The sequence below is a fragment of the Trachurus japonicus genome, chromosome 21, assembly GCF_045865225.1.
Source record: "Trachurus japonicus isolate A0001 chromosome 21, Traja_1.0".
Taxonomy (NCBI): domain Eukaryota; kingdom Metazoa; phylum Chordata; class Actinopteri; order Carangiformes; family Carangidae; genus Trachurus; species Trachurus japonicus.
The window spans coordinates 37,455,319-37,463,234 of NC_140927.1; the positions used below are offsets into that span (position 1 = coordinate 37,455,319).

A 7,916-nucleotide genomic window follows, 5' to 3' on the forward strand; every position below is an offset into this window, starting at 1 on the left:
GTTTTAAAAGGTGCAATGGTATCAATGACATTTGAGATTTTGCAGTTGAAATTATCCAGGAGTTCATCAACTGTCTCTGCACTCACAGTTGGTGACATGACTATAGCCTCCATAAACTTAACACTGGTATTCTCATTTATGAACCTTTTCCTAACAGATACAGAGGGTAACTGGGTCCGTGTACGAAGTATAATTCAATTGCGTTGTTCACTTCGAACCATGAGAAATGTCGTTTTTAGGGGTATTTCCTATTTCATTGACGTAAGACGTACAACGCAATTCAGCGCACCGAAGTGCCCGCTTGTTCCTTTCTCCAACTTGTACAATGAAAATTGAAAAAGGAAGTCGAGAGCCGGAACCAGCCTTCAAAATAAAAGCTCCGCGTTTTGAAGCATGTTGGCTACAGCGCCGGACAATTTAAAATAAAATAAAAACCCGAAACGAATTAAATACAAACTCACAACAAATCGCCTAAACGATTACCATTTCATAAATGATATAAAGCGATATTTCGGCTACTTCCCCCACACAACTGTCAGGATCCCTGGGGATTTTCACAATAAGGGCACTGGATCGCACTGAGATGCTGTCAACGACGTGAGGTGAGTGAGTCAAACTCTGTTGTGGTTGATGACTTCATCACTGCTTCACTCATTAAGTAGGTCACACGTTATGTTGTTTTTAATTTTTTCGACCTAACTTCTCCAGCCAGTGTTTAAATTGTTGACCTGTAGCTAACGGTTAGCTCCAGAAGATAATCAACGCTAGCAATGCTAATTGTTTACAGGTAAACTAGCTAGCGGTTGTAGCTAATGAACAGCTGTTGGATGCTAACGTAACGTTACGTCTTTTATTATTATCAGCTCTTCAGCTCATTTGAATATTTTCTTCTCTAAGTCTGTGAGAAATGTCCTCATTTATGGTAGAAGTGAATAAATACGGGTTTTTTATTTATTAAACGCTAGTTGTGTTCACAAATGTGTAATTTATTACCAGCATCATGTTTGTCCACGCAGACTACAGAGCAGTCTAAACTACGTCTAAATGAAATATGAAATGTCATGTGTGTCTCTATTTGGCAGATGTGGGTCCACCGTGAGCTGATGCATGAACTCATCCTATGACAGCACCAGGATCAGCTTGAAACAGCCAGAGCTGGTAAGTTGAGAGTTACCAGTGAGTAGACTCCATCATTTAGACACATTTAGGGCATTTTGATCATCACATTTCCACGGGCACGACTCCCTGTCATCATTTCATCGATTTATAATGTTTAAAGTTTGAATTCAGTGGGGAAGCTTTTAGTCTTCTTCTTTGATGTGGTGCATTTGTGTGGCAGCGTTATAGCGCCACGCCAGCTCCACACAGGCCTGCCACAATACTACAGTATTTGAGTTGTGTATACACAGTCTGAAAGACCTCATCATTCCTTACTGTCCTACCAGAGCACTCCGCTCCCAGAACGCAGGTCTGTTAGTGACTCCCAGTATCTCTAAAAACAGACTGGGAGGTAGAGCCTTCAGTTACCGGGCTCCTTTACTGTGGAACCAGCTCTCTCCATGGGTCAAAGAGGCAGACACTCTAACTACATTTAAGTCTAGACTTAAGACCTTCCTTTATGACAGGGCTTTTAGTTAGGGCTGGTTCAGGTAGCTCTGAACCATTTTATAGCTACACAGCTACAGTATAGGCTTAGACTGCTGGGGGACACATCACGTTACAGGAAGCCCTCTCCTCTCCTCTCTTTTTGTGTTGTCATTATCTGTTGTACTTTGGCCTTGGTCTTACACCCTCTCTGTGTTTTCCACAGATTTCTCTAGAGCTCCACCTGCAGCGCCTGCTTTCTTCTGCCCCTACACCAACCAGCCTGCCCATCAGTACTCCTGCTCTCCTGTGGATGGAGTGTCACTCACCTCAGATGCTTTTGAAGGAGCTTCAACATGTCTGCTTTCTGAGTCCCAAACTGTACCTATAAGAATGGCTTTCACAGCAAAACACAGCCTGCTTTCTAGTGCAAAGGATAGTACTAAGACACAGACATGCTGGGTGCTAGGACTTTACAAATGTTGAACAATTAATAAATGAATTTGGAATTTATATTACCTCCAGAACTTCCATTGGCTCACAATTCCTTATCACATTCAGTTCAAAGTCCTTCTCCTCACCTTCAAAGCCCTCCAGAACCAGGCCCCATCCTACCTCACTGACCTTGTTGGACCATCACACCCCTCCCACTGCCTCCGCTCCTCCTCCCAGTACCAAGCACAAAACCTGGGGTTACAAAGCCTTCTCTATCGCTGCCCTCTCCCTTTTGAACTCTCTCCTCAACACATCTGTGACTGTACGGGCTGAAATGCTCTCAAATATTTGCTCAAAACCCACCTTTTCAAACTTGCTTTTAATCCCCAAGTGTAATAAGCTTCTGTGTTTCATTGTTCATGTGTTGATCATCTTTGTTGTACTTATTTCATGTATTCTTTTATCTTGTTTGTTTTACTATGTAAAGGCGACTAAATAAATAGAATGTATTATTATTTTTATTAATCAGTGATTGACACAGTGCTTCAGACAAGAGGCTCATGAGGTCAGCAGAAACAATCATAGGGTCACACTACCCATCTACTTCAGAGTTGGCACAACAATGCTGTTTGTCAAGTGCAGAAGCATCATTAGAGACTCCTCTGACCTTTTGAACAGCCTCTCCCAACTCCTTCCATCTGATCAGAGATATTGCAGTCAGAGACGCAGTACTGTAAGACTCAAGTCACAGTATGTAAAGTGTCTGATGACAATAAAGATAACCTTCACTTTAACCATAACACATCATAACTTAATTCTTCTGTAGCAAAAGAGTTCCAGACACACACCACACAGTTGAAAGCATGACAAGATATCTGATACAGTGGCCCTCATTTATCAAACTTGCGCAGGATCTGGTGTAGATTCTGGTGTAAATATCAGTGTACGCCAAGTGTCACGTGTGATTTACTAAAAGTGTGTACGCTGCTGATTTCGGCGTAGAACCGGCGTAGTGGTGATAAATCCGGCGGCTGAAAACCAGCGTCATTTAAATGTCACGCCCCGATATATTCCTGCTTTAGAGGCGTCGCCCTGCCCCTTTTACCACATGGAGACACGGAAGACGGCCAAGAAGAGGGACTTTACTGACATTACCGCGTTGAACAGGGAGAGGGCGGCAACATTAAATATCTGGACATTGATAGATTGATAGGTTTTGTGATTGATAAGCGTCATCCCGGTGGATGGAGGCTGCAGACGCACGTGTCACCGACCACGTCAGGAAACACAGCGACCTCATGAAATGCTCCTGCAGTTTACTAAACACAAGTGACTGAGGAGAAATCATAGACATATTACTGCTGCGAACGCGACTTTATGACCATCAGCACCACTGGCATGGTTCAGCTGATGGAGGGATGTGAAACACCGGCCCGATGTCCCGCTGACACGTCCCGGTGACTGGGAAAATAAAAAAAAACACTCCGCCGCGGAGATCAGCTGCACCTGGACAGGTAGCGGAGCTCTTCCCCCACCCCGCCGGCTCCGGTGTCCGGCAGAGAGAGAGACTGAGGAGCCGTCCGGTCATGCTCTGGTGCTGCAGATGTTGGAAGTTTGTGTGTGTGATCTACAATAACAGGTCTGTCTGTCACTGACTGTTTCTGTTTACACAGCTGATTAACGAGCATCTGTCACATCGTGGTTTTTAATTCATCTCAGTTGCTCGAGTTAAGTCGAGTTAAATTTTCAACACGGACTTGGTTGTAGCGTTTCTTTTTTTTTTTTGGCTACTTTTTATCTTTTTATCAATATAAACAACAACAACATGTGGTCCACATCGCTGCGTTATTAGACTATGGTTTAATAATCGTTCTGACACAGCAGCACTCCTTCCTGCATGTTCTACGCTGGTTCCAAATGTGCGTACACCTGGTCAGAGCTGGCGTGAGATTTGTGCGTACCGTACGCTCACGCTCAGATTAATAAATGCCGATCCTTGCGGTGATTTTGGTGTACACCCATTTTTCTGGTGTACGCAAGTTTAATAAATGAGGGCCAGTATGTGTGGACAATTGTAAAAAAAAAAGAAGTAAGAAATCCAATGCATTTTGAGTGTACAGCAATATGAACAAAGGCTCCCGCACACTGTCTTCACTGGCATAGGTTTATTAAACAATATTTCGGTCCTGAGACCATCAGGTTCACAAGGACGGTCTCAGGACCGAAATGTTGTTTAATGAACCTATGCCAGTGAAGACAGTGTGCAGGAGCCTTTGTTCATGTTTCTCGACCACACAGGTCTTCTCCGACGCACCTGTCCCGGTGTGCACGAGTTTCAGCTCAGCTTTGAGTGTACAGCAATAAAGTTAAACTTAAGTTGTAAGTTGTAGTAGGGTGCATTGATTCATTTTCATATGTAAACACTGCCTTTTAATTTACTGGATGATGAGAAGAGATGGTTATTCTTTGTCCAGTGCCCAGATGAAACATGCACAGTAGCTCATACGGGTCACAAAAATCAAAGTCATCATAAATCATTGTGGTATTTTTGTTGTTTGCATTCATCAGTGACGGTGTACACAACATGGCCTAATTCTGTCAGTAAAGCAATGCAACAGTTCTCGAAGATGAGATCATTTTACTTGTGCAATTGTCCCCTTTCTTGCCACACCCAAAATCCTATCATAATGCTAAATGTCTCCAATAATTGGAGGGTGCTATAAAATATCCACTAACCTAAAGAAATGGTGTGTTGTAGGATGGGTACATACTGCTATGAATCATGGGTGGTAATTAAATGAAATAAATTGATGTATAAATGTATTACAATAAGTGACAAGATGCTAAGAAATTTGAATAAGTCTGTTATACAGCCTCTCCAGTGCAGGTCAGTGAGGTTAGGACTGAGCAAAGTTTCATTAAAAAAAAAAAAAAAAAACCCCGTCAGTACAGTGCAGTTAACAAACACATCAGAGTCAGGTTCTGAGTTCCATTTAATTCATGAACACAATGCATCAAAACAATAGAAAGTAACTCATTTCCAAAAACAAGAAGAAGAAGAAAAAAAGAAAGATTCAGAAAGTTCCCCTGATGACTTGCATTGCTTTTGACAGCCAGGAGGGGTGTGATGGTCCAACAAGGTCAGTGAGGTAGGATGGGGCCTGGTTCTGGAGGGCTTTGAAGGTGAGGAGAAGGACTTTGAACTGAATGTGATAAGGAATTGTGAGCCAATGGAAGTTCTGGAGGTAATATAAATTCCAAATTCATTTATTAATTGTTCAACATTTGTAAAATCCTAGCACCCAGCATGTCTGTGTCTTAGTACTATCCTTTGCACTAGAAAGCAGGCTGTGTTTTGCTGTGAAAGCCATTCTTATAGGTACAGTTTGGGACTCAGAAAGCAGACATGTTGAAGCTCCTTCAAAAGCATCTGAGGTGAGTGACACTCCATCCACAGGAGAGCAGGAGTACTGATGGGCAGGCTGGTTGGTGTAGGGGCAGAAGAAAGCAGGCGCTGCAGGTGGAGCTCTAGAGAAATCTGTGGAAAACACAGAGAGGGTGTAAGACCAAGGCCAAAGTACAACAGATAATGACAACACAAAAAGAGAGGAGAGGAGAGGGCTTCCTGTAACGTGATGTGTCCCCAGCAGTCTAAGCCTATATAGCTGTGTAGCTATAAAATGGTTCAGAGCTACCTGAACCAGCCCTAACTAAAAGCCCTGTCATAAAGGAAGGTCTTAAGTCTAGACTTAAATGTAGTTAGAGTGTCTGACTGCCTCTTTGACCCATGGAGAGAGCTGGTTCCACAGTAAAGGAGCCCGGTAACTGAAGGCTCTACCTCCCAGTCTGTTTTTAGAGATACTGGGAGTCACTAACAGACCTGCATTCTGGGAGCAGAGTGCTCTGGTAGGACAGTAAGGAATGATGAGGTCTTTCAGACTGTGTATACACGACTCAAAATACTGTAGTATTGTGCCAGGCCTGTGTGGAGCTGGCGTGGCGCTATAACGCTGCCACACAAATGCACCACATCAAAGAAGAAGACTAAAAGCTTCCCCACTGAATTCAAACTTTAAACATTATAAATCGATGAAATGATGACAGGGAGTCGTGCCCGTGGAAATGTGATGATCAAAATGCCCTAAATGTGTCTAAATGATGGAGTCTACTCACTGGTAACTCTCAACTTACCAGCTCTGGCTGTTTCAAGCTGATCCTGGTGCTGTCATAGGATGAGTTCATGCATCAGCTCACGGTGGACCCACATCTGCCAAATAGAGACACACATGACATTTCATATTTCATTTAGACGTAGTTTAGACTGCTCTGTAGTCTGCGTGGACAAACATGATGCTGGTAATAAATTACACATTTGTGAACACAACTAGCGTTTAATAAATAAAAAACCCGTATTTATTCACTTCTACCATAAATGAGGACATTTCTCACAGACTTAGAGAAGAAAATATTCAAATGAGCTGAAGAGCTGATAATAATAAAAGACGTAACGTTACGTTAGCATCCAACAGCTGTTCATTAGCTACAACCGCTAGCTAGTTTACCTGTAAACAATTAGCATTGCTAGCGTTGATTATCTTCTGGAGCTAACCGTTAGCTACAGGTCAACAATTTAAACACTGGCTGGAGAAGTTAGGTCGAAAAAATTAAAAACAACATAACGTGTGACCTACTTAATGAGTGAAGCAGTGATGAAGTCATCAACCACAACAGAGTTTGACTCACTCACCTCACGTCGTTGACAGCATCTCAGTGCGATCCAGTGCCCTTATTGTGAAAATCCCCAGGGATCCTGACAGTTGTGTGGGGGAAGTAGCCGAAATATCGCTTTATATCATTTATGAAATGGTAATCGTTTAGGCGATTTGTTGTGAGTTTGTATTTAATTCGTTTCGGGTTTTTATTTTATTTTAAATTGTCCGGCGCTGTAGCCAACATGCTTCAAAACGCGGAGCTTTTATTTTGAAGGCTGGTTCCGGCTCTCGACTTCCTTTTTCAATTTTCATTGTACAAGTTGGAGAAAGGAACAAGCGGGCACTTCGGTGCGCTGAATTGCGTTGTACGTCTTACGTCAATGAAATAGGAAATACCCCTAAAAATGACATTTCTCATGGTTCGAAGTGAACAACGCAATTGAATTATACTTCGTACACGGACCGTAACTGCATGTCCGGAGTCATCTGTAAGTCAAAGAACACACAGAAATGATCAGAAAGAGCCAAGTCCTTGATATCAACAGAAGTAATGTCAACACCTCTAGAGATAACCAGATCCAGAGTGTGGCCTCGGGTGTGTGTGGGCCCTTTCACATGTTGGGAGAGGCCAAAAGTGTCAAGAAGAGAGCAAAGTTCTTTGGCATTTGTGTCCATGTTATTGTCTATGTGAATGTTAAAATCCCCTGTTATGATAAAAAAGTTGTAGTCAGTGCAGATAACTGACAGCAGTTCGGCAAACTCATCAAAGAATTTTCCTGTGTATCTTGGTGGTCTGTAAATAATTAACAAGTCAGTATACAGTATAATCTTGATGTTACATGACTTAAACAACTGTAAATAAAGTTTTAGCCCAGGAGCCTGTGAGAAACGTTACCTCTCGTTCAAATCCTCGTTTCCATTGAGGATTTCCCACAATTCCTTTCTCTATACCCGTTCCAGCGTCACACGCGATAGACAGCAGAGGGCGCTCATCCCACATTTAGCTGGATTTACACAGCTTCTTTTAACTATGTTACATACACCCCCCAGAGATCCTGCTAAATTGGGGTACAGTAAACAAAATACTCAAAAAAAAACACATTAAGTCACAAATTACTGCCTGTGCCGCCATAAGCACACTAGCCTACTCAGTCAAAATCAGTTATAAACTTTCCACTAGGGAAT

General features: G+C 42.5%; 2 long non-coding RNA genes across 2 annotated transcripts; one reads left to right on the plus strand and one right to left on the minus strand.

Annotated features, from left to right (window-relative positions):
• Positions 1 to 667: 667 nt before the first annotated feature.
• Positions 668 to 1,994, plus strand: LOC146965766 (uncharacterized). The gene is made up of 3 exons (XR_015034666.1): positions 668 to 787; positions 1,083 to 1,158; positions 1,811 to 1,994. It is a non-coding gene; the product is annotated as an uncharacterized LOC146965766 (long non-coding RNA).
• A 3,148-nt stretch (positions 1,995 to 5,142) lies between these two features.
• LOC146965767 (uncharacterized) lies at positions 5,143 to 6,701 on the minus strand. Its single transcript, XR_015034578.1, has 3 exons — positions 6,582 to 6,701; positions 6,211 to 6,286; positions 5,143 to 5,557 (listed from the first exon to the last, which is right to left on the minus strand). It is a non-coding gene; the product is annotated as an uncharacterized LOC146965767 (long non-coding RNA).
• Positions 6,702 to 7,916: the final 1,215 nt, after the last annotated feature.